General features: G+C 44.5%; 1 protein-coding gene and 1 long non-coding RNA gene across 5 annotated transcripts in view; both read right to left on the reverse strand.

Annotated features, from left to right (window-relative positions):
- The window catches only part of ADAMTS17 (ADAM metallopeptidase with thrombospondin type 1 motif 17), a 397,426-nt gene that overhangs the window by 38,767 nt on the left and 333,043 nt on the right, over positions 1 to 25,616 (reverse strand). The gene's annotated exons all lie outside the window — the stretch shown is intronic.
- On the reverse strand, positions 5,759 to 16,078 carry LOC145530286 (uncharacterized). Its single transcript, XR_014071636.1, has 2 exons — positions 10,978 to 16,078; positions 5,759 to 6,467 (listed from the first exon to the last, which is right to left on the reverse strand). It is a non-coding gene; the product is annotated as an uncharacterized LOC145530286 (long non-coding RNA).

Here is a 25,616-nt window from a genome sequence, read left to right on the forward strand (position 1 = left end):
ACACGTGGGTATCAACTTAATGCCAAGCTCTGAACCAAGGGCTCGGGCACTCAGCTCAGTGTCCCCACATTCACAAAGCTCAGTCAAGTGTGTGGTCCTTGGGGGAGAGGGAAACATAAAAACAGGCTATGTCATCACTATCTGACTAGTGCAGTGGATGAAATGGAGCTTGAGTTGGGTCGTGAAGGTCAAGGTGAAGTTGGTCAACCAAAGAAACAGGGCTCAGGGCTCTGAGAGAGAGCACCTACCCATGAAATGTCGAGCAGCAACTGTGAGTTTGGGATGACCAATCCTCAAAGGATACTTCAGGGTGGGTAGGAGGGAAGCTGTCTTGGGGGTCTCTGGTGATCGTGTACCCTGGGGCAAGATGATGGGTTTCACCAAGGCAGCAGAGGAAACAGGCACACTGATACGAGACTAGGAAAGGGTGGAGTTGACCAGGCTGTGGGTACATGGGGTCATGGAGAGAAAGGAGGCAAGAGTCAAGCTCAGGATTCTGACTGGTCCAGAGGATGCTGGTGGTTGCCTCCACTGCGAGGGAGAATGCAAGGAGGGGAGCTGGCCTGGGGGCAGAAGGGGGACTGTTATTTTCAGCTGCCTGTTAGGCCACTGAGTGGTGCTGGGAAGGGTCTGCAGGTGCAGTTCTGGAGTTCAAGGGTGCCACCTGACCGGAGACACAGGGTTGGAAGTCAAAAGGAATAAAGTCCTGGTAGACAGCAAGGGTGAGAACGACTCATCTGGGGAGCTTACACTGGAGGACAGCGGGCAGGGCTTGGGGAGTGCATCACCTGGGGCTGGACTCAGTCATGGAAGGCTCTGAGGAGAGGGAGAAGAGGTGATGAGCAAGGCCAGCGAGGGCAAGTGGACAGTGCAAGAGGAAGCAAGAAGGGCTGGGCTGGATGAGGCCTGCAGAGCATCCTTGGATTTAGCCAGGAGGTGGCGAAGCTGATGGGGGGGAGGCCTGGGGAGGCCAGTTGCCAGTGCTGCAAGAGCAGAATAGATGAGGGTAAAGAGGAGATGCTGGCACTCTCAGCGGATTTGGGTTGATGCCTTACAGAGTGGGGTCCACAAACCCTCAATGCTGGGATGACACTCCAGCTTTGGAAACTAGACCTAGAGGTCAGCAAGATGTCCCATGACTTGGGAGCCTCTGGTCAAGCAAGCTGCATGTGGGTGGGAAGATGAGTGAGGATGTGAGAGGGGACACCTGTGTGAGAACGGAATGCTGACAATGGCCGAGGGCTGTGAGCAGTGGCTCATGGAGCCACCTGTCTAGACACCTGGGCCACCCTGCCCATTGGCAGCGCCTCATGCAAAGTCATCTGGGCCAAACGGCAGAGCAGATGACCTGTTGGAGACCTGGGCCGTGTCTGAGACGCTGGAGGCCAGCTGGGGAGGAAGGCCAGGGGCCTGGTGTGGACAGCATCGTGAGGGAAAGCCTTGGCCATAATCACACAGACTGTGTAGCCCACCAGGCTCCTCTGTCCATAGGACTTCCAAGACAAGAATATGTCGTGCTTAGTCGTTCAGTTGTGTCCGGCTCTTTGCGACCCCATGGACTGTACAGTCCATGGAATTCTCCAGGCCAGAATACTGGAGTGGGCAGCTTTTCCCTTTTCCAGGGGATCTTCCCAACCCAGGGGTCGAACTCAAGTCTCCCACACTGCTGGTGGATTCTTTACCATCTGAACCACCAGGGAAGTCCAAGAATACTGGAATGGGTAGCCTATCCCTTCTCCAGGGGATCTTCCTGACCCAGGAATTGAACCAGGGTCTCCTGCATTGCAGGCGGATTCTTTGCCACTGAGCCACCCGGGAAGCCCTGCCCAGTACTCTTTCACTGCCATCTTGCCTTCGACCCACCAGAACTCCCAGAGGAAGGCGGCTCAGGGCCTGCTAGTCTTGCTTCACAGATGGAGGAACCGACTCAGAGAGACAGCAACATTGGCCCAAAGCCCACCAGCTATTAAGTGGGTGAGTCCTCGGTGCCCCAACCCAGGGACTTCCTTTTTGTATTTACACACTCCTGCTCTGGTTAGGGGACACCTGACCAATTTCTTCAGGATGCCCCAAGGGTGAAAGATGCCCACCTACTGGAGCCAGACATTCTCAAAGTCTCAGCAGGTCACATTTAGGATCCTGGGATCAGATGGGCCTGGCCTTGAGTCTTCATTCCACCAGCTTGCCAGCTGTGTGACCTTGGACAAGTCAGTACTCAAGCTTCTGCCACAAGGTCAGCCCAGGCCTGGTGCTCTGTGGGCCTGATAAATATCAGCTGTTATTACTGCTAGAACTATTATTGTCAGTCTAGACATCTGTTTTATTCAGAGGAACTGATGTTCCTCAAAGCCCTCTGGAATGGCTTGTCTATGTGGGCATTTGGAACCAAAACAAATTCATCTGAATTTTTAGAAAATTTTCAATAAATCTGTGTGATTCAGATGATAGGAATATGAAGAACCTGCTTGAGTGCTGAGTCCTATAACTCGGTACGTGTTCTCTGCCCGCTCTGAGCCCCTGGCCCTCATCCATAAAGCAGGACCTGATGGGGACCTCACGGCAGGTAAAGGCCCCAGGGGGATGCCCACAGGGGAGCCCAGGGACAGAGGTCTCCTCCCTCCCCTCCTGGGGCAGGGCTGCTGCACGTGGGGCTGTGAGCGTCCGGCTGAGGTCAGGCCGGCAGAGCTCTGCCTTCCCGCGGGTGACAGGGCTCTCCCAGGACACCCGGGCTGCGGTCGACACGTGCGCCGCCGGCCTGGGCTGAGCAGACGTGGCAGAGGCCACTGGCCCAGAGCCGGACCTCCCGGGCCTCGTCCCAGAAACACCACGGAGGACGCGGCAGCAGCAGACGCCGCGTCCGCCCGGTCGCTCTCACAGCTCAGGGTCGGCTGGAGCCAGCAGCTCTGTTATGAGAACAATCAAAACACGCCTTTAACATGTGCCATTTAAAGTCTCCGAAGATACGTGGCTGCTTTTATTGAGCAGATGTCCATGAGAGGAGCAGGGGGAGGAGGCACAACCAGGACTTAACAGGCTGGGCTGCGAGGTTCTCCCAGGGGACGGAGGGGGACGCCTTACAGCTGCACACTCCGTTTTAACGCAGCATTTCTCCATTTAAAACTTGAGAATTACGAGTTCTCATATACATTTCCCTGAAAAGGAATACTATTCACATATTTGTTTTTTTATAGGAGGAAATGAGAGCCGGCAGTGCGTGATGGGGAGAGAATACACGGGCCTGTGCACGTGAGCTTCTGCTAGAGGACATTAGTGCCCCCCTGAAAACCAGGCTGGGTCAGTCTGAGGACTTGCCATGCCTCCCTGAAAAGGTTCTTGAGTCAGTGTGGTTAGTTCTCACGTGCCAGGGAAAGGAAGAGAGAGGAAAGGAGGAAGAGAAGGGTAGGGAGAGAGGAAGGGGCAGGGAAGGGGAGGAGAGAGGGAGGAGGGAAGGAAGGCTTTGCTAAAATACAACTTAAGAGAACACGTTTCAAGAGTGGTTTCTCTAGATATTGCACCAGCTAACCATTTTGGGAGCTTCCTATGTATCAGGCAATGTTCTGAGCACTTAACATGATTCGAATTAGTTGATGCCTGTAACAATCCTGTGGAGACCCATTCTACAGGTGAGGAAATTGAGGCACAGAGAGCCTAAGTGGCTTTCCCAAGGTCATCCATTAGCAAGCAGAAGCATGATTTTAACAGTTCCATTGAGACCTAATTCACATACTCTACAATTCATCCACATAAAGAGAACAATTCAATAATATTCTGAGTTGTGAAATAACCACCACAATCAATTTTAGCATATTTTCATTACCCCTCAAAAGAAACTTTAAAACTCTTAGCTGTCATCTCCCAGTACATACCCCCTCCCATCCCTCTCAGCCTTACGCAATTACTAACCTACTTTTTGTCTCCATAGACTTGCCTCTTCTGGACATTTCATATAAATGGACACACAACATGTGGTTCTTTGTGCCTGGATTCTTTCACTGAGCATGATGTTTCCAAGGCTCGTCCACATTATAGCACATATCAGTATTTCATTCCCTTTTATTATTGAATATTTGAATGTATGGATATACCATATTTATTTATCAGTTCATCAACTGAGGGACATTCGGATTATTTCCACATTTCAGCTATTATGAATAATGCTACAGTGAACATCAGTGGACAATTTTTGCATGGACATGTGTTCTCATTTCTTTTGACTATATACCGAGGAGAGGAACTACTGGATCATATGTTAACTTTATGTTTAACAATTTGAGAAATTCCAGACTGTCTCCAAAGCAGCTGCACCATTTTGCACTTCTACAGCAGCATATGAAAACCTAAATTCTCCACACCACCACTTGTGAGTGTTAGTCGCTCAGTCGTGTCCAACTCTGCGTGGCCCACTGGGCTTCTCTGTCCATGGGATTCTCCAGGCAAGAATACTGGAGTGGGTTGCCATTTCCTTCTCCTGGGGATCTTCCCCACCCAGGGATCAAACCCAGGTCTCCTGCATTCCAGGAAGATTTTTCACCATCTGAGCCACCAGGGAAGCTACAATCCCATAAATTTTTGCTATTATCTATCATTTTGATTATAGCCATTTTAGTGGGTGTGAAGTGGCATCCCATTGTGTTCTCATTTCCTGTGGTAAAATATGGAAAAATATTTACCACATTTTACCACTTTTCAGGGTACATTTCAGTAGTATTAAATATATTCACACTGTGGTGTAATCCTCACCATTATCGCCAAAACTTTTCATCTTCCCACACAGAATTAATTAGATTCAACAAACAATAACCTCCTATTCCCTCTCCCCCAGCTCCCAGCAACCATCATCAAACTTTCTGTCTCTGTGACTTTGTCTGCTCAGGTACCTCATGTAAGTGGAACCATACAATATTTGTCGTTCTTTTGTAACCGTCTTATTTCACTAAGTATAATGTCCTCAAGGTTCATCCATGTCACATCATGTGTCAGAATCTCCTTCCTTTTGAAGGGTGCATCACATTCCATTGTACATGTGTAACACATTTCCTTTATCTATTTTTCCAGAGAGGAACACTTGTGTTGCTTCCACCCTTTAACTATTGTGAATAATGATGCTATGAAGATAGTTGTACAAATTTCTGTTTGAGTTCCTGCTTTTAATTCTTTCGGGTATATACCCAGAAGTGGAATTGCTGGATCATGTGGTGATTCTGTGTTTAATTTTTCAAGGAATCACTGTACTGTTTCCCACGGTGGCTGCACCATTTGACATTTCAATCAATAGTGTAGAGGGTTCCAATTTCCCCACATCCTCACCAACACTTATTTGATGTTTATATATATATATATATATATAAAATAGCTATCTTCATGGGTATGAAGTGGTCCTCATTGTGGTTTGATTGGCATTTCCCTAACGATTAGTGATGGTGAGCATTTTTTCAGGTACTTACTAGCCATGTGTATATTTCCTTTGGAGAAATGAGTGAACATTTTCTTTGCCTATTTCTTAATAGGGTACCATTTGTTGTTTAGTTATAGGAGTTTTTTAGATAGTCTAGATATTACTTCTTTATTAAATATATGACTTGCAAATATTTTTTCCCATTCTTTGGGCTGCCTTTTCACTTTGTTGATTATGCTCCTTGATGCACAGTTTTCAAATTTGATGATGTCCAATTTGTCTATTTTCCTTTCTGTTGCCTATGCTTTTTGTCATATCTAAGAAATCATTACCAAATCCAAAGTACAAAGCTTTTTTCCTATATTTTATTCTAAGAGTTTTAACTTTAACTCTTACATTTAGGTCTTTGATCCATTTTGAGTTTATTTTTGTATATAGTATAAGGTAAAGATTTCTGGGAGAAATATCAGTAACCTCAGACATGCAAATGACACCATCTTTATGGAAGAAAGCGAAGAGGAACTGAAGAGCCTCTTGATGAAGGTGAAAGAGGAGAGTAAAAAAGCTAACTTAAACTCAACATTCAAAAAACTAAGATCAGGCATCTGGTCCCATCACCTCATGGCAGATAGATGGGGAAACAATGGAAACAGTGACAGACTTTATTTTCTTGGGCTCCAAAATTACTGCAGATGGTGACTGCAGCCATGAAATTAAAAGACTCTTACTCCTTGGAAGAAAAGCTATGACAAAACTAGACATCGTATTAAAAAGAAGAAACATTACTTTGCTGACAAAGGTCCTTATAGTCAAAGCTATGGTTTTTCCAGTAGTCATGTATGCATGTGAGAGATGGACCATAAAGAAGGCTGAGCGCCAAAGAACTGATGCTTTAGAACTGTGGTGTTGGAGAAGACTCTTGAGAGTCCCTTGGACTGCAAGGAGATCCAACCAGTCCATCCTGAAGGAAATCAGTCCTGACTATTCATTGGAAGGACTGATGCTGAAGCTGAAGTTCCAATACTTTGGCCACCTGATGAGAAGAACTGACTCATTGGAAAAGACCCTGATGCTGGGAAAGATTGGGGTCAGGAGGAGAAGGGGACGACAGAGGATGAGATGGTTGGATGGCATCACCGACTCACTGGACATGAGTTCGAGCAAGCTCTGGGAGTTGGTGATGGACAGGGAGGCCTGGCGTCCTGCAGTCCATGGGGTCACAAAGAGTCGGACACAACTGAGCGACTGAACATAAGGTAAAGATCCAACTTCATTCTTCCATATTTTGATATCCATTCTTCCCAATATCATTTGTTGAACTTTATTTTGGTTTTGATTTGTGAACTCCCTGATGGCTGATGATGTTGGGCATCTTCTTGTGTGCTTATTGGCCATTTGTATATCTTCTTCTGAGAATGTCTACTCATAATTTACCCATTTTTAAATTGGATTATGTGTTTTCATTACTGAGTTGGAAGAGTCCTGGATGTGTGTTGTGTTTCAGTTACTCAGTCGTGTCCAACTCTTTTGAAACTCCCATGGACTGCAGCCCTCCAGTCTCCTCTGTCCATGGGATTTTCCAGGTAAGAACACTGGAGCGGGTTATCATTTCCTACTCCAGCGGATCTTCCCAACCTAGGGACTGAACTCATTTTTCTTGGATCTGCTGCATTTGCAGGCAGATTCTTTACCACTGTGTCACCTGGAAAGCCCAAAGAGTCCTTGATATATTCTAGTTAAAATGAAGTGAATTGAAGTGAAAGTCACTCAGTCGTGTCCGACACTTTGCGACCCCCTGGACTATACAGTCCATGAAATTCTCCAGGCCAGAATACTGGAGTGAGTAGCCTTTCCCTTCTCCAGGGGATCTTCCCAACCCAAGGATCGAATCCAGGTCTCCTGCATTGCAGGCAAATTCTTTACCAGATGAGCCACAAGGGAAGCCCAATAATACTGGAGGGGGTAGCCTGTCCCTCTCCAGCAGATCTTCCCGACCCAGGAATCTAACTGCGATCTCCTGCACTGCAGGTGGATTCTTTACCAACTGAGCTATCAGGGAGGTTAAAATGATCTTTTCACATGTATGATTTGTGAAAATGCTTTCCCCCTCATTGGGTTATCTTTTTATTTTCTTTATGGCTTTGAAGAACACAAGTTTTAAATTTTTATTATGTCCTAGTTTATTTTTTCTTCATTACTTGTGTTTTTGCTTTCATATCTAAGGAAGCATCACCTAATCTAGAGTCAAGAGGATTTATGCCTTTTTTTCCTATAAGAGTTTTATAGCTTCAGCACTTACATTTAGTTGTTTGATTCATTTTGAGTTCATCGTTGTCTGTGGTATGAGCTAGGGACCCAACTTCTGTCTTTTGATGTGGACATTCAGAGTCTCAGTACCATTTATAGAAAAGAGTATTCTTTTTCTATTGGATTGTTCTGGTATCCATGTTGAAAATTAACTGATAGTAAATGAGAGAATGTTTATTTCTAGATACTCATTTATATTAATTGTTCTATATGTCTGTCTTTATGCAAGTACCACACTGCCTTGATTACTCTAGTTTTGTAGTAATTTTTGTAACTGAGAGCCGTAAGTCCTCTAACTTTGTTCTTATTTTTAAAAATTGTATTGATTACTCAGAACCCTTTGCAATTTCGCATAAATTTTAGGGTCAGCTTGTTCATTTGTGCAGTGAAGACAGTTGGAATTTTGATAGGGGTTATGTTTTGTTAGTAGATCAGTTTATGGAGTATAGCCCTCTTAACAATATCAGGATTTCTACTGGGATATATTTAGATATTCATTAACTTCTTTCAATAATGTTTTGCCATTTTCAGTGTTTAAGCCTTATACTTCTTTTGTTAAATTCATTCTTAAGTATTCTACTGTTTTTGATGCTACTGCAAATGGAACTGTTTTCTTCACTTCCTTTTCAGACTATTCATTGCAAGGGTATAGGAACAGAATTGATTTTTGTATATCAATCTTACATCCTATAACCTTGCTTAACTCGTTTGTTAAAAATAACAAGCCCAAAATGTATCATTTGCCACGCCCACCACCATGACAGCAAACCAAGACTTTATTGCAGTTTCAATCCCTTCCAGAAATATGACCTTTAAAAGAGTCAATCTGGAATTTTGTAATCAACACTAATGAGGTAATGTGCATGATAAAGCCCTTCCCTTCCCTCTAAAGAAGATGGCCTGGACTAAAGCAGTCTTTGTGTGTGTTAGTCACTCAGTCGTGGTGTCCGACTCTCTGAGATCTCGTGGACTGTAGACTTCCAGAGCCTCTGTCCATAGAATTCTCCAGGCAAGAATACTGGAGTGGGTTGCCATTCCCTTCTCCAGGGCATCTTCGTGACCCAGGGATCGAACCCATGTCTCTTGCATTGCAGGCGGATTCTTTACCATCTGAGCCACCAGGGAAGCAATCTTTACTTCTTAATACTTTCTTGCCCCACCCTCTTCCTGCCAGTAAACACATTCCATTTAGTATGACCCCTTGGCACACTCTTCTAGTTGCTAGCTGGGATGCTGCCAGATTCAAGAACTGTTAAATAAAGTCAACTAGATCTTTGAATTAACTGAGCTGAATTTTGTTTTTCAGCACATATATTAGTTGTAGTAGCTTTTTTATTGGATTCTTTAATCTTCTATATGGAAGACCATGTCATCTGCAAATATATGTAGCTTTACTTCTCTAATCTAGATACTTTTTTTTTTTTTTTTTTGCCTAATTTCCCTGGCTAGAACCACCAGTACAATATTGAATATAAGTGGTGAAAACAGACATTTTTGTCTTATTCCTCTCTTAAGGGAAAAGCATTTAGTTTTTCACTGTTAAGTGTGATGATATCTGTGGGGTTTTTGTAGGTGCCCTTCATGAGATTGAGAAAATTCTATTCTATTCATAGTTTGTTGAACGTTTTGATCATGAAAGAATACTGAATTTTGTCAAATACTTTGTGTGTGTTTGTGTTAATTGAGACAATGATGTGGTTTGTCTTTTATTCTACTGATGTGGTATATTACATTATTTGATTTTCAGATAAGTTTCCACTTGATCATGGTATGCAATCCTTTTCACATTGCTGGATTCAATTTACTAATATGTTGTTGAGGATGTTTGTGTCTATATTCATAAGTGATATTGGCAGGTAGTTTCTTTTCTTGTGATATCTTTGCCTGGTTTTGTTATCAGGGTAATACTGGTCTCACAGAATGAATTGCAAAGTGCTTCCTTTTCTACTTTTAGGAAGAGGCTACTAAAAATTAATATTAATTCTTCCTTAGATTTTTGGTAAACTTCACCAGTAAAACCATGTGATCCTGGGCTTTTTTCTGTGGGAAGTTTTTTATTATTAATTCAGTCTCTTTACTTGTTATGGGTGTACTCAGGTTATCTATTTATTCTTGAGTCAGTCACAGTAGTATTTCTAGGAATTTTGTCTGTTTCATCTAATTAATACAATTTTTCATTACACCAGAACACTTTTAGGTCCTCAGTATGCAAAATGTCCAGATAATAACGGGAAGATGTAGAGGCTGTTTGAGGGTCACACACATTAAGGACACTGTCTTGTTTAAGAAGAGGCTGGTGATTCTAAGTACTTTGGACTTTACTGCAATGCTTATAGTTAAGGTGCATGGGTCACATTTAAGAGTAGCTATCAAAAGAACAGAAATACAATCCACAGCTCCCCAAAAATAGGGAAAAAAAAGAAATATTAATTGTTACTTCTGAATATCTTATAATTTCCAATATCATTTCCTCCAAACTCATGAACTATATATTTTTTAATTTCTAAAAATATTAAAAAAAGTGAGTCACTATCTTTTTACTGCTTATTTCCAATGTAATTTTCTTGTGGCCAGAAAGAATAGTGTGTTTTATTACCTTGGTTACCATAAATACAGCCTTATTTATCAGTGGGAATGGGGTGAACTAGCCATCATATAATGCAGGAACAATAGGCTATCATACAGAAAAAATTAGTTCATTGTCTCAACTCAGACTATACAGAAAAAGGCATTCTGGACGGGTTCATTTCAGTTCAGTTCAGTCACTCAGTCGTGTCCGACTCTTTGCGACCCCATGGACTGGAGCACACTAGGCCTCCCTGTCCATCACCAACTCCCGGAGTTTACTCAAACTCATGCCCATCGAGTCGGTGATGCCATCCAACCATCTCATCCTCTGGATGGGTTAAAGCCTTCTTATATGCACAAAAAAGCCAAACCTTAAAATTTCTTAAAGAATACATAGGAAAATATATTTGCAGTTGTAAGGTCAGGAAGGAATTGTAAAACAAGACAAAAGAAGGAAGATTCCTAAATTAAAAATTAACCAGTTTAACTAAATTAAAGATGAAAGCTTCTACTGAAAGACCTTATAGGTGAAGAGAGATGCCTCAAATAAGGGAAAATATAATCCAAGGTGTATGAGGAAGCTCATAAATCAATTAATAAAAGATAAGTAGCCCAACAGGATAATGGGCAAAGAACAGGAGAATAAATCACAGAAAAAATATAAATATCCTCTTAACATATGAAAACACTCAACCTCACTACAGCACAAGGGAATTTAAAAAAATCAAACAATGAGGCACCATTTCCTCTCCAGCAGATGGCAACACTACAAAGTCTGACGAAATTTGTTCACAGCCGGAGCAATGGGAGCCCTTATGGCGTTGGTGACAGGGTAACGCGAGGCAAGCCTTTGGAAGACAGCTCGAGGGGTGCAGACCTGTGACTGTGTGGTCACCCTTGTAGGGACACTGCTTGCACGTGTGTCCAAGGAAACTGGACAAGGATGTTCACAGCACAGGTGTTTATTAGTTAATCTCAGACTTTCCTGCACAGCTGAACATTTTTCATAAGAAAAATGCTTGCACAACCCAGAACCAGGTCAGATGTACTCGCTGCCCTTGACTGCTGAGAGTGGCGGCATCTGTGGTCAGCTGGGACTGAACGTGGCCTCTGTCCTGGGAGCTGCCAGGCTCTAGTCTGCTGTTGCCATGTGGGGCAAGTATTGCCACATCTTTCCTTTTAAAAAATAATGTTGAAAACTCCGAGTCTTATTGCAACCTCTTGATTTTTAAAGTATTGGAAATGAACTCTAAAACCTTAAGACGTCTGTGCAGGCCAAGCCATGTCTGCTGTGGAATTCAGCTCTGCCTCTGGTCTGGGACTGCCCACTTTAATTTTCCAAGGAGGCAGCTCTGGTGGTTCTGAACCTAAACCAGAGAGGCTGGATGTGTACCTTCCGGTGGCTCTGGCCTGAGAGGCCACTCTGCACCACTGTCTTGCCACATGGGTCCTCTGGCAATGCTCTGTCCCCACCTTCCTATTACACACACACTCTAATTTGTCTTTTGGTTGGCTCAATATGTGTGTCCCAAGAATTTTGTCCTGGGAAGATGAGGGAAACAAGAGTCCCCCAGATTTATGATGTGATTCAGTTTTCCCAAGAGAGCAGTCTGAGTGGTACCAGTCTGAAACCAACACCAAAGTCCTGAATCCAGGGGGCTGCGGAGACAGCCAGAGGCCTGATGAACGCCAGCAGGAGCCCCTGCCCAGCTGGCCTAGTGGCCCAGCCCCACCAAATTATTCAATGTGAAAACATGCAAGCAGACCTCCCCGACATTCCAGCCCTGCCGTTGCCTCACTTTGGCTATGAAAATGCTCAGGATTTCACAAGACTCTCTGAAAATGTTTCTGGGGGAGTTCTCCAGAGCTGGAGTGAGCCACAGCCCTGTGTCTTCTGGAAGGGGCACAGAGGGGAGAGGCCGTTGTGTGCAGAGGGGCAGGGGGCAGGGCTCCAACACGACCAGTCTGCAAACCCGGCTGATGCTGGCTCCGAGCTCGCCCTGCAAGGGTTCTGGCCCGCGGCTTTATGAGCAAGGGAATGTACAGCACCGCCCGCATCCCCACCCACAACTGCCTTTAATTGCAAGCCTCCCATTTGCTGCTTGAGCCCCTCATGCCAAAGGCGCTTCCCGACTGCCCCAGAGCAGACAGGAGCCGGTCAGGGCCCTGGACAACAGCCTCCACGCTGACTCTTTGTTGGTCTATTTTGCATTGCTGGTGCCGCCTAATGTGCTGCTGGGTTAGAAGCGGTGGCCCTGATGGCCTGGAAAGGGTGGTGTCTGCGTTGAGCCTGGGAAGAGATTCCCGCGGGTGACAGACATCCAGGCCAGAGCCACGTGGAGATAGCTGGCAATGTGGTGCCCCAGTCCTGCTTGGTGGTGGCATCCTGCAACGTCTTCCTTCCCGCACTGACTAAAATGACAAAGGGCCTTCGGTGAGCATCACTTGTCACGCTGATCCTTAGTGCAGATGGCAGCTTCGACACTTTTGACCCCGGCGACTGCCCTGCCTGATTTGCACTGGTTCCTCCTTGACTTCTTAGGTGCCGGGAGCTCCTGCCGCTTGCCTTCTACTTTTCTGAAGCCTCCTCCCCCCACTGCTTTCCAAGGAGTCCTGGTCCTACCTTTGCTCAGTCTTGGGGTCCTTTGTTCCCACAGCCCTCCTTCCTTCCCTTCCCTTCCCTTCCCTTTCTTTTCTTTTCCTGGAGCTAATTCATGATATGATTTCCATATGTATCTTGATGCCTAGGCCTCCCTACTCCCCACTCTGGGAACTCCAGGACTTTGTGATTCACAGCCTGAAGGACAGCAGGGGTCCCACCACACCTCTGGTTCTGGGCGGGCAAGGTCACAAACCAATCCTCCTTGCCCCACCGCCAAGACTCTTTTCAAGAGACCAGCCATGCAGGGTTAGAGGGCAGCTGCTAAATGCCACCAAGCCAACCTCCATACGGGATCTCAGATCTGCCTCCCTTCTCCATTTCCATGGCTACCTTGCCTGGGGTACTGTAACATTCTCCTAACTGCTTTCCCACCATGGGATCTCTTTTCTCTTCCAAGTAATCTATGCACCTCTACCATGGCATCAGTTATGTGACTTCCTCACTCTAAAACCTTCACTGGCTCCCTAGGGCCTACTATCTTTCACATTCTGAAGTCACACTCAAGGCCCAGTGCGATAACTTAGTGATTCCTTCAGCCCAAGCTCCTCCATCATTCCACTGGGGATTGTAGATGTTTTCACGAGTATAAGCAGGCAAACAAAAATAAGACACTGCTCTAAAACAAATGGAAATTAGGTCAGATCAAGGTAGGGGTCTAGCCTTACCCCCTGCCTTTGGTTGGCCCCATGTGTTCCTCCCTGTGTTTGACATTCCCTGACCTGGAGACATGGGCACTGATCCCTCTGCCTGCACAGCCTCCTCACCTGCTCAGCTGGCCAGTTTCAAGAGTTTGCCCCTCCAGGAGCTCTTCCAGAGGTCCTGCATGTGCCCTCTTCTGCCTCTGGTTCCCAGTCTGAAAGATCCTCTTTCCCCTAAGAATATCCTCACCTCATTATGGCTGGGCACCTCCTAGGAGGCAAGAGGCTTGGTTCTAGTTTGGGCTCACTGGCTAAGTCTTTGATGACCTTGGCTGCTGAACTTCCCACACTTTGCTTTACCCCGTGAAATGGGGTGATGGGGTGAATGGCTCCTATTCATTTGTCACGTGGACATGCCAGTGATTGATCACACATGTCAACCTGTTATCATCCCGTGTCCCCCTTCTGGATGGACCCGGGTCTTAGCGGGCTCATCATTGACTAGTCCAGGATCTGTATTCCCCACCCCACACACTTACTTCAGCACATCGCTCACAGACCTGCCTACCTTCTCCTCAAGGGTGGATCTCATTAAGGCAGTGTGTTCTGAGAACACCCTAAACCTTGGCTCCAGCACACTGGAGAGACACTGTGTATTAACGCTGCTGGCTAATAAAACCACCAGCAGTTTCCTATAAAAAGTTACAGTGGGATAAATCTACAATAAAATATTCATGCCCTTTATTTCACTTCACAGAAAGATTCAAACATCCCAACCAGATGGAGTCACAGCAGATGCTGGGCAGATGTTCTTCAGGCAAGGGAATGAGAGACAATGATTAGTCTCAATTAAGTTCTCAATAAATTATGTAACAGATTCCTTTAGCCACTCAGCCCTGAGTGGTTTGCTGGGCCAAAGTCAGTGAACCTGGTCCAAAACTATTTAGAAACTTTGGATTGCTTTGGACAATTCATGTCCTGAGTAGACTGTAGAGAATCTTGGCATGAGAGGAAATAATGAATACCATAACCACTTTCAATTGAAAATAATAATTTGTTAATAATTTTAATAGCTAATGAGCTACAGAAACTGTGTTCCTGAGCCCTCCAAGTAGAAAGGAAAGAGGTTCATTTTATTTCTGGCATTATTAAGTCTTGGTATGAAATACCCCTGTGAACTTTTGAGATTTTTATTCAAGCAAGTATTGTGTCAGAATGATCTATTTTCGCTAGAATATTGCTCCTTGTCTTTGATTTGTAAAAGCAGGTTCCTAAGTGTCTGTCCTGCAAAGACAGCTCTATGTGATTGAGCTTTAAGGATTGCCCACCAACAGGCACACAAGACTGGCAGCTGCCGTCAGGAACCAGAGAGAAGAGACTCCTACCGCAAGTTTTGTTGGACTGAGTTCTGTGACATCGTCTCCCTCCTCCAAGTATTGCATGTTGTCAATTTTAACTTTTAGGCGAACAAAAGAAAATTTTATTTAGAAAATTGTAGAGAATGTCCCAGTCCTTGGCAAAATGTTTGGGGTCACTCAGAGTCCATACTCTCTTCCCTCCGGCTCTCAAAGGCCTGGTCACATTTTGCTGTAGATGATTCTTGTCTCTGGCTCTTCTGAAAGAAAGCTTCTAGCACAGAGCCTTGTGCTTATTAAGGATGTAACAAATGTTTTTTGAATTTAATTGAATTCCATGGTTGTCAATAAAGAAAATTGAGAAGGGATCAGGAGCTTCCTAACATGATCTTTGGTTCGTCCCCAGAGTATCTCTTGTCTACACTTTCAGTCACTTTAGGAATCTCTTCTAGAGTCATATTTTTTTGTTTACTTAGCAGAAATGACAAATACAATTCATGCACATTGTAGAAAATCTGAAAGGTATATAAAAATATAAAGCAAGAGAACCAAAGAACATACATGATCCCAGTCTTTTCCTAAACACATTTTCTTTAAAGATATCATATTATAAACAAGTCTGTTAATATTTTGCCTATTTCTATCTTGATAGGAGAAACAATCCCTAGGTGATCAAAAATATTGTCTCAAGAGTGATTTTTAATGCTTGCATAATGCTCCATTGTATAGACAGAGCCATTTTACTCAGCTAGCGCATACTTGGACATCTGGGTAGTTGCCAGTTTTGTCCATAATTTGGATGATTTCTAGAAGGCAAAAGTTGAAGTCCTGGATCCAAGGTGATGAGTGATGCATTCAGAAGGCTGGCAGGGACTGCTTGGATAGGTGCATGATGGGGAGCTCGTTACGCTCTGGCCAGGATGTCTGTCCCACTAGCCTGTTGAAGCCCCAGAGTAGGGGTGCTTGTCCTCTAGATGATGACACAAAGTATACAAAGACACTGGGGAAAATCCTTCCAGGTATCTGAAATCCTTCCAGGTATTCCTTTAGTTTTCTTTTTTACCAGTGTGCATAGCCTTTCAGTTGTTCTTCATGAGGCAGCAGTATCTGGGCCATTCACCCTTGACCCCCATCTCCTGCTGTGGACATAGCCATCCCAGTGCTTTGGGATGTGGACATAGCCATCCCAGTGCTGTGGGGTGTGGACATAGCCATCCCAGCCAACTTGTGCCCTAGCATGTAGCCTATACAAATACACTCTTCAGTTACAGCCTGAGCAGCTTCAAGTCAATAGGCAATAAAAACACACTAACTGGGCCCCTCTGTGACCAGATGTTACGTGCTTTAGTCTTTGCTTGGTTCCTACTAAGAGGAGGAAAGGGAGGCTCGTGTGAAGTGACCTGCTCAGGCTTCCACAGCCAGTAAGAGATGAGCTGGCTTCATCCAGGTCTGCTGGGATGTGGTACAGCTACTGCTTCCTGCTACCTTGACACGTCCACACTGATCTTGGCTGGGCATCTGACCCCTGCCCTAGTCATGAGCTCTGATTCCTCAACACGTCCCAGTTATCCACTTGGCATCTGATCCCTGCCCTAGTCATGAGCTCTGATTCCTCAACATGTCCCAGTTATCTACTGGGCATCTGACCCCTGCCCTAGTCATGAGCTCTGATTCCTCAGCACGTTCACACTGATCCTGGCTGAGCATCTGATCCGTCCCCTAGTCACGAGCTCTCCCACAGGGCTCAGGGCTAGGGCTGCCTTGTGTCCCTATCAGTTTTTCTCACCCGGAGTAAGCTCTGAAAGGTGGAGAGGAGACTCTTCATCAAACATTATCCTCAAACAGTGCTCAGTTAAGGCTGTTAAATGAGTGAACAAAGGAATAGCTTTAAATGCCCAGGCTGAGTTTAATGTCAGTGGACATCCCCAGGTCTGTGCATTTTTGAGTTACTTCCCTTTGAGCCAAATGTGGTTTTGTATCCTATAAATTTTAATTTTCTGGTAGAGGGGACCTTTGTTCTTAAAATTTTTTTTTCATTAATTTCCAACTCTATTGATTTGTTATAAGAGGCTACTATCTGTACTATTTCTAGGAACCTATTGATGTTCTCTTTGTGCATTTGAGAAAAAGATGTGTTCTCTCTTATCAGGGTATAGTACTTGGTATATATGATTTATACTATTGATTATGTTATTTAGATCTTTCATATCCTTTCTTATTTTTTATTTACTTGCCACTTGGTCTGTCTTATATTAATAGTCAGCTATATGCAATAAATTTCTATCTATATTTCTTTGCATTTCCTGTGGTTTAGGCTTTACCTAGGTAGTTGCTGTGTTATTTGGGACATAAATATTCATTACTGTTATATCTTCATTGTTAAATATGCCTGTCTCCATCTTTGTTTTAGTTTTACCTCTACAATTAAACATTTTATGTCCCCAGTCATCTCTCAGTTAAATGAAGAGCATCCTATCATAGAGGAGTTGGCAAACTAGGGCCTGAGGGCCTAATCCTTTATGACATTTGTTTTTCAAATAAAGTTTTAGTGGAAAATAGCCCTACCTATTTATCTATTGTCTGTGGCTGTTTTGGTGCTACCATGATAGAGTTGAATAATAATGACAGAGATCACATGGCTTAAAGAGCTAAAAATATTTAATATTTTTAGTTAATAGAAAAAAATCGCTGAGTTTTGGTCTGGTAGAGTCCTTAAGAAGGCCTCATGGGTACAGTAGCCTAAGCTTCTGCACAAAGGACAGTTTTGCTAGCTATAAAAACTTCAGCGCACATTCTTCTTCCCCGTCTGGTGTCCTTACAATCACTGAGAACCGGGAGTCTGTACACCACTCCCCGGAACCATGAGGAGTGGGTTGGGGACGGAGGTGAGGGGGAGTAGACTGGGCACTGGGTTCTGAGAGGAGCCCTACCACTGAACAGCCACAAGCTTCTGTGGAGCTTCCTGATCACACGGCATCTCCCACCACAGAGCCCGGCCCAGAAGAGTCACACGAAAAGACCCTGACAAACTCCGTGGGCAGCGCTGCAGACACACACCAGGGGCCTCCCTGGACAGACAGAGGATACCTGGGTCTAGCAGCAGCCCCACAGGGACAGGCCATCCGTCCACTTGTTTTCCTGCTTCATCCATAGTGATGTCATGGAAACTTGCTCAGTGTTCTGCTGACCTGACCCACCACCCCATTAACACTGTCTGACAGGCACTGAGTGTCCTCATTAAACCCTCCCTCACTTAGGGCATACACGCAAGCCTTCTTTTCTAAAATGCACACAAACCATCTGTCTAAATCATTGGTTTGTCCTCCAGCTGTGCCAGGGGTTGACAAAAGGCTGAGGCTACATTCCTTGGACTTGCCCATTTATGCATTTGGGAAACCGAAATCCACCCTCAGACTTCTGGCTCTTCTCTCGTCAGCCACGATTTCAGAGAACCAATCAGCAGAGTCTTGGAGGTAACATCTGTAGAGTTCTGTAGCATCTTGGATTGAATTTCCTCCTGGAATAGGGTTTTTGGATACTTCTTAAAAATCGTGATGATGACAGTGGTCATAAAAATGACATATTTATCACTTACTGTGTGCCAAGAACTGTCCTAAGCAATTTATTTCTATTAACTCATATAATTCTCATGACAGCCTTATGAGATGGGCGCTATCTGTGTCCCCTGTTTATGGAGGCAAGTGGCCTGGTTGAGGTCCTCCAGCAGCAACTGTGAAGCTGGGACAGGAATCCAGCAGCTGAGTCCTCACTCTTGAACTTGGACACAGAGTTTCCTGGGATTTGGGCTCCACCATCTCTGTCCTGCTCCTGGCTGCCACGCTCTGGTGCTTTCTTTTATCTGTCCCAGTTTTCATTCCATTCTTTTTGTTGAAAAGCTGCAGGATTTTGGCCTTCCTTGGGCTTATCTTCCAGTTTTTACTTTGAAGGCTAATTTAATAAAAAACAAAAAGCTATCTTTGTAGACACTTTGTAAGCAGGGCTCAGCTTGTAGGCCTCTGCCTGTCTGGCTTGAGCTATCTGCTGATGTTTCAAGCTGTTTTCTACCTGCCCTTGCCACCTGCCTCTTTCTCTTGTCTTCTTAGGCCTTTACATCCAACTCACCCAGGGCTGCCAGGTAGCCCCTGGCTCTGCGTCTGTCCCCCTCCCCCTTTGTCTTATTGGGCCTGCCCATGATTATGGCATCTAAGTCGAATCTTCCAGAATTTCCCCTACAGGCTGAGTTGTTTTGACCTTCTTTAGCTATGGAATCAGAATTAACTCTACTCTGACCTTTATTTATTCTCTTTTATAAAGCAGAGGGGTCTTTGCTGAACCTTGCTCAGAGTTCCCTTTCCTGACTGTGGCAACTGCAGAATGATAGTCAGTCATATTTGCCCAGGTTTTGGTCACTGTCCTCCAATGACTCCTCCTTCCTGGTTTGTAAGAATTAAAGTCAGAGTGATGAACACTTTCACAGTATCCTTTATCTTCTGAGAGAAGAGAAAGTGGGGAGTGCTTTGTCTCTAGACTTGGGTGACCAGCTTCCTGATCCCCTATCTCCATCTCCAGTCATGGAGTCTCTGCTCTGCAAGGCCTGCAGCCTCCAAGAGGGTTCCACCTGCATTCGACTTGGGTAGGGTCTCTGGCCCCAGCTGCCCTCTGGACCTTCTAGTCCTCCAGCTCCCAGAAGATAAGATAACTATCTTTCCGTCCCAGATTAGCCACATACTTGTTCTACTGGATGATTTTTGTGTCTGCTGTCAAGTTCAAGTCACGGAACCCAGCTCACCAATCTTGGTTGTTTTCATCATATTTCTTGACTTAAAATTTCAAGTAGCCTTTGTTACCATATGCCAGTGGCTCATCGTGTGGTACCTGCACCATCATTATCAGAAGCTTTGTTTGAAATGCAGAATCTCAGATCCCTTCCTAGATCCACTGACTCAGAAACTTCAGTGGTGGGCCAGGTATTCTATGGGTCAATAAACCCCACGGGGCCCTGGTGCATGTCCTCTGAGAAGCATCACCTGAGGTTCAAGCCTGTTTCTGACTAGCTCTTGGAGAATTGCTGGCCCTGAGGTCACCCTCTGTCCTCCCTGACAACTCACTGGGCAGATGCAGCTGAAAGTTTTTCCTCCCTGCTCTCAAGATTTAGTGTCAAGCTCACTCCAAGTGGCCAGGGAGTGCTGGCTCCCCAGGAAACAGATTAGGAGTCACGAAAGCGAAACATGCCCGAGCCACGTGCTTGGTGTGGGCCGGAGCACACTCATTACCTCTGCGGTGCTAATTTCTGCTCTAAGTGCCATAAGGAATTCCTCATGGAAATTACGTACTTATATTTCCACCAGGCTCCTTCCTTCAGCGGTATTTAAATCCAAATACAGGTTAGCAGGCAGAGGTGCTAGCACATCCATCCACATCAAGCAGAAACTCATCACTCACTCCCACCACCTCTCCAGGCCACTTTGCACTGAGCCATGGAGGGGGACATGCACCAAGTCATAATCCAATCTTGGGGCCTGAAAGATGCTGAAACCCCTTCATAGCCCCCTTTCCTTCCAAAGTCCTGCCCTTGTCCTACTGATAGTATTATCTGAAGTCCACAAATTCAGAGCTCAGAGACACTCATAAAGTTAGAAATGAACCACTCAACATAGTTCTGCTGTTTTAATTTACCCTAAGATACATGTAAATTATGTAAACTTGTTCTGACAAGAAGGGGAATGTTAGCATATACTAGGACCTTCCCCCAAATCTTCATTACCTGCAAAATACCACTATAGGTTATTTAAATTGTATAGCTACACATTGTATTGTGTGTGTGTGTGAGCACATGTGTGTGGTGTCTTCAGAAATGATGGATAACATGTAAATGCTGGCGTCCAACAACTGGCTGATGTTTACCATTAATAGAGTTTTGTAGCTGAGCAGTGGTGATGGTTTTGGCTAGCGTTCACCGAGTGCTTACTTGGGACAGAGGAATTTATAGGCATTACTTCACCTAATTGTCTCAAGATTTCTATGAGAGAGGTTCTAATTTCCCAGTTTATAGGTGGTAAGATCAGGTAACCTGCCCACGAGTTTGCCTGTAGCTAGTGGTGGCTCTGGTAGCTGAACCTGTGCCTGCCTTGACCACGTCCACGACCTCAGTAACCCCCATGTGAGGCCACCCGGGGATAATACGGAGCGAGCTTGTCATTCTTTTTCTGATTAGCTACTGAACCTAATAAACTGGGTGCCTTGGTTCTTCCACATAATAAGGATATAATGTTCTTTCGTTCCCACCTTTAAAACAAATCTATTTAGATCAAGGCCACAGTAAGGCATGATGGGTGAAGGAAAGATTTAAGAGGTTTCTGCAGGAACTAATGCTAGTAGAATGGGATGAGAAGGGCTACTAGGAAGGTTCAGGGTTGAGTCAGTCAGACTCAGAGCAAGGTTAAGTGGGGGTGGGACACAGCGTGGATAAATCCACGATGACTGTTCTGCAGGAAGGTGAAGGATTTAACTGGGGGGTCCCAAACCAGCCTCTGGCTTCCACTCCTTTGTCATTGGAGCATCTGCCCCCCACCCGCACTGGTGTGTAAACACTCACGGTCCTGGAATGAAACCTCGTTTTCAACACAATGCTGCTGGCCATGGAAGTGAACAATTCTGGACGACTGAGGTGCTTTCCCTCCACCGGTGTTAAACAATCTGTTCATCTGTTCAACTGACTCACCGGCCCTCCTAAACCCTGGGTGCTGCTGGGCACAGGGGAGAGAGAAGCACAGCCACGTTTCCAGCGCCCACCTGACACACGGCAGGTGCTCTGCACGTTTGTTGAATGAATGGGACATTGACAAGGTCCTTGCCCTTGTGAGAAGAAAAAGGAGGGGAACAATAAACGAAGGGCTGACACAGGTGTACCCCCTGTTCGTGGCACTCAGCCCCGGTGGGCACACTGGAGGTGTCACAGCTAGGGGTTTGAACCCTCAGTGGGCAGGTTTAGCTTCTTACCCAGAAAGACCTTGAACCTGGGCCACAGACGGCCTCTCACCTGTCCAGTCCCTTTAACTTGTGCCACTGCTCCCTCCAGTCTGAGGGTCCCTCCCAGTCTCTCTGAGCCTGATATCACCTGACTGGGGGCCAACAGGGAATCATCAGGCAGCACAGGACAGCACCCCTGCAAGCACCACACCTGTACCCCAACACTGCACACACACAGAGCCTTCTTGGGAAGCCACCTTCACATCTGAACCCCTCATCTTACATAGCAACATTCCTGAATTTTCGTTTATCTATCAAGGGTCCAGATAACCATAAGAACAAGTCAGAAAATTAAGCAGCTATAGCATTTAGCAAAATTGCTCTAGTGTTTCATTGTAAAATCATAAGTTTCATAGTGTACTTTAAAGTCAGGAAGGTTGATTCCTCCAGCTCCATTCTTCTTTCTCAAGACTGCTTTGGTTATTCGAGGTCTTTTGTGTTTCCATACACATTGTGAAACTATTTGTTCTAGTTCTATGAAAAATACCATTGGTAGTCTGATAGAGATTGCACTGAATCTACAGATTGCTTTGGGTAGTATACTCATTTTTACTATATTAATTCTTCCAATCCAGGAACATGGTACATTTCTCCATCTATTTGTCTCATCTTTGATTTCTTTCATCAGTGTTTTACAGTTTTCTGTATACAGGTCTTTTGTTTCTTTAGGTAAATTCATTACTAAGTATTTTACTCTTTTCTCTGCAATGGTGAATGGGATTGCTTCCTTAATTTCTCTTTCTGATTTTCATTGTTAGTGTATAGGAACGCAAGGGATTTCTGTGTATTAATTTTATATCCTGTGACATTGCTATATTTATTGATTCAGTTCAGTCGCTCAGTCTTGTCCAGCTCTTTGCGACCCCATGGACTCCCTGTCCATCACCAACTCCCGGAGTTCACTCAAACTCATGTCCATTGAGTCAGTGATGCCATCCAACCATCTCATCTCTGTTGTCCCCTCCTTCTCCTGCCTTCAATCTTTCCCAGCATCAGGGTCTTTTCAAATGAGTCAGCTCTGCACATCAGGTGGCCAAAGTATTGGAGTTTCAGCTTCAGCATCAGTCCTTCCAATGAATATTCAGGACTGATCTCCTTTAGGATGGACTGATTGGATCTCCTTGCAGTCCAAGGGACTCTCAAGATTCTTCTCCAACACCACAGTTCAAAAGCATCAATTCTTTGGCGCTCATTACAAATTTATATAATTATAAATTATAATTTACTGATTAGCATAGCAATAAATAATGTTAATTTATTTATTGATTTATTAATTAATTTATTTGTTGATTAGCATAGTAATTTTCTGGTGGCAGCTTTTTCATTCTCCTCTTTCACTTTCATCAAGAGGCTCTTTAGTTCCCCTTCACTTTCTGCCATAACGGTGGTGTCATCTGCTTATCTGAGGTTATTGACATTTCTCATGACAATCTTGATTGCAGTTTGTGCTTCATCCAGCCTGGCATTTCACATGATGTACTCTATATATAAGTTAAATAAGCAAGGTGACAATATACAGCCTTGATGTACTCCTTTCCCAATTTGGAACCAGTTCATTGTTCCACATCTGGTTCTAACTGTTGCTTCTTTACCTACATACAGATTTCTCAGGAGGCAGGTCAGGTGGTCTGGTATTCTCATCTTTAAGAATTTTCCACAGTTTGTTGTGATTCACACAGTCAAAGGCTTTGGCGTAGTCAAGAAAGCAGAAGTAGATGTTTTTCTGGAACTCTCTTGCTTTTTCTATGATCCAGTGGATGTTGGCAATTTGATCTCTGGTTCAAAATCAAAAATAAAAAAAAAATCAAAATCTGCATTTTCTAAATCCAGCTTGAAAATCTAGAAGTTCTTGGTTCATGTACTGTTGAGGCCTCGCTTGGAGAATTTTGAGCATTGCTATGCTAGCAGGTGAAATTAGTGCAATTGTGTGGTAGTCTAAACATTCTTTGGCATTGCCTTTCTTTGGGATTGGAATGAAAACTGACCTTTTCCAGTCCTGTGGCCACTGCTGAGTTTTCCAAATTTGCTGGCATACTGAGTGCAGCACTTTAACAGCATCTTCTTTTAGGATTTGATATAGTTCAACTGGAATGGAATACTACTCAGCTATAAAAGGAATGCATTCGAGTCAGTTCTAATGAGGTGGATGAAACTGGAGCCTATTATACAGAGTGAAGTAAGTCAGAAAGAGAAAGACAACTAGTGTATATTAACACATATACATGAAATTTAGAAAGAGAGTAACGATGATCCTTCATGCAGGGCAGCAAATGAGACACAGATGTAAAGAACAGGCTTTTGGACTCAGTGGGAGAAGGCGAGGGTGGGATGATTTGAGAGAATAGCTTTGAAATATAAATATGTACATTACCGGACTTCCCTGGTGGCTCAGACGGTAAAGCGTCTGCCTACAATGTGGGAGACCTAGGTTCAATCCCTGGGTCGGGAAGATCTCCTGGAGAAGGAAATGGCAACCCACTCCAGTATTCTTGCCTGGAAAATCTCATCGATGGAGGAACCTGGTAGGCTACAGTCCATGGGGTCGCAAAGAGTCAGACACAACTGAGTGACTTCATTTTCTTTCTTTCTTTCATGTACATTACCACATGTAAAATAGATGGTCAGTGAAAGTTTGATGCATGAAGCAGGGTACCCAAAGTCGGTGCTCTGGGACAACCCAGATGGACAGGGTGGGGAGGGAGGTGGTGTAGGTTCAGGATGGGGAGTACACATGTATAACCTTGGTTGATTCATGTTGATGTATGGCAAAAACCACCACAATACTGTAAAGTAATTATCTTCCAATTAAAATAAGTAAACTACTTCTTTAAAAAAGGTTAAAAAAATAAAATCATGAGTTTCAATTCCAGACAAGGGAACCATCACAGCTCCCCTACAAACCTCCTCTGAACCCAAGGTCACTACAATGCCATCTGCTGACCTCTCCCATTCTACTTTAAAATGTCTACTCACAGATGCCCTGGTCAAAAAGGGTTCTTTTTTCATGCCATGGTAGAAGCAAGTTGTACTACTTTTAAAATGAAAATGACATAGCAGAAAGTATAAAAGATTTAAAGTAGGAAAATCTTGGTTTGAGTTCTACCTGCTATGGGTATGACCCTGAGTAAGTTACTCAACAACCAAGTGTCTTGAAATCTTCATCTGTAAGATGAGGTGACAACCGCAACTTCCCAGCCACTCCCTACCATCTCTCGTTGCTACTGACAGGCAGGGACAGACTGACTCACTCCTACCCTACCCTCGATTTCTGCCACCTCCATAATTTACATCTTAGCAAGAAGAACACAGGTCCTCAGTTTTAAGATTCTCTGTTTCTACAATAAATTCGTTTTCAAATATTCTTTTGAGAGAAAAAAATGTTTCTTTGGGATTTATAGGAACAAACTGAATTTGCAGTAGGAAAGCAAAAGGACAGTGAATAGGGCTTAACCAGCAGCTGATGAGATCACAGCCTGGCAGCATTTCTTCTCAGCCATCACACCTGATCAGGTTACACTCCATTACTGGCGTTTGTGCTGGTACAATTTGGGGGTTAAAATAACCAGGAGAAGCTTGGGTTTGGTAACAGGTTGTACCACACCCAGGGACTCAGAGTTTGGAAAAAAACTCTCCTGCTTTGAGAATCACATGGCTGCTGATGT

This window comes from Giraffa tippelskirchi, chromosome 12, assembly GCF_054371585.1.
Source record: "Giraffa tippelskirchi isolate mGirTip1 chromosome 12, T2T-mGirTip1v1.2.pri, whole genome shotgun sequence".
Lineage (NCBI taxonomy): Eukaryota > Metazoa > Chordata > Mammalia > Artiodactyla > Giraffidae > Giraffa > Giraffa tippelskirchi.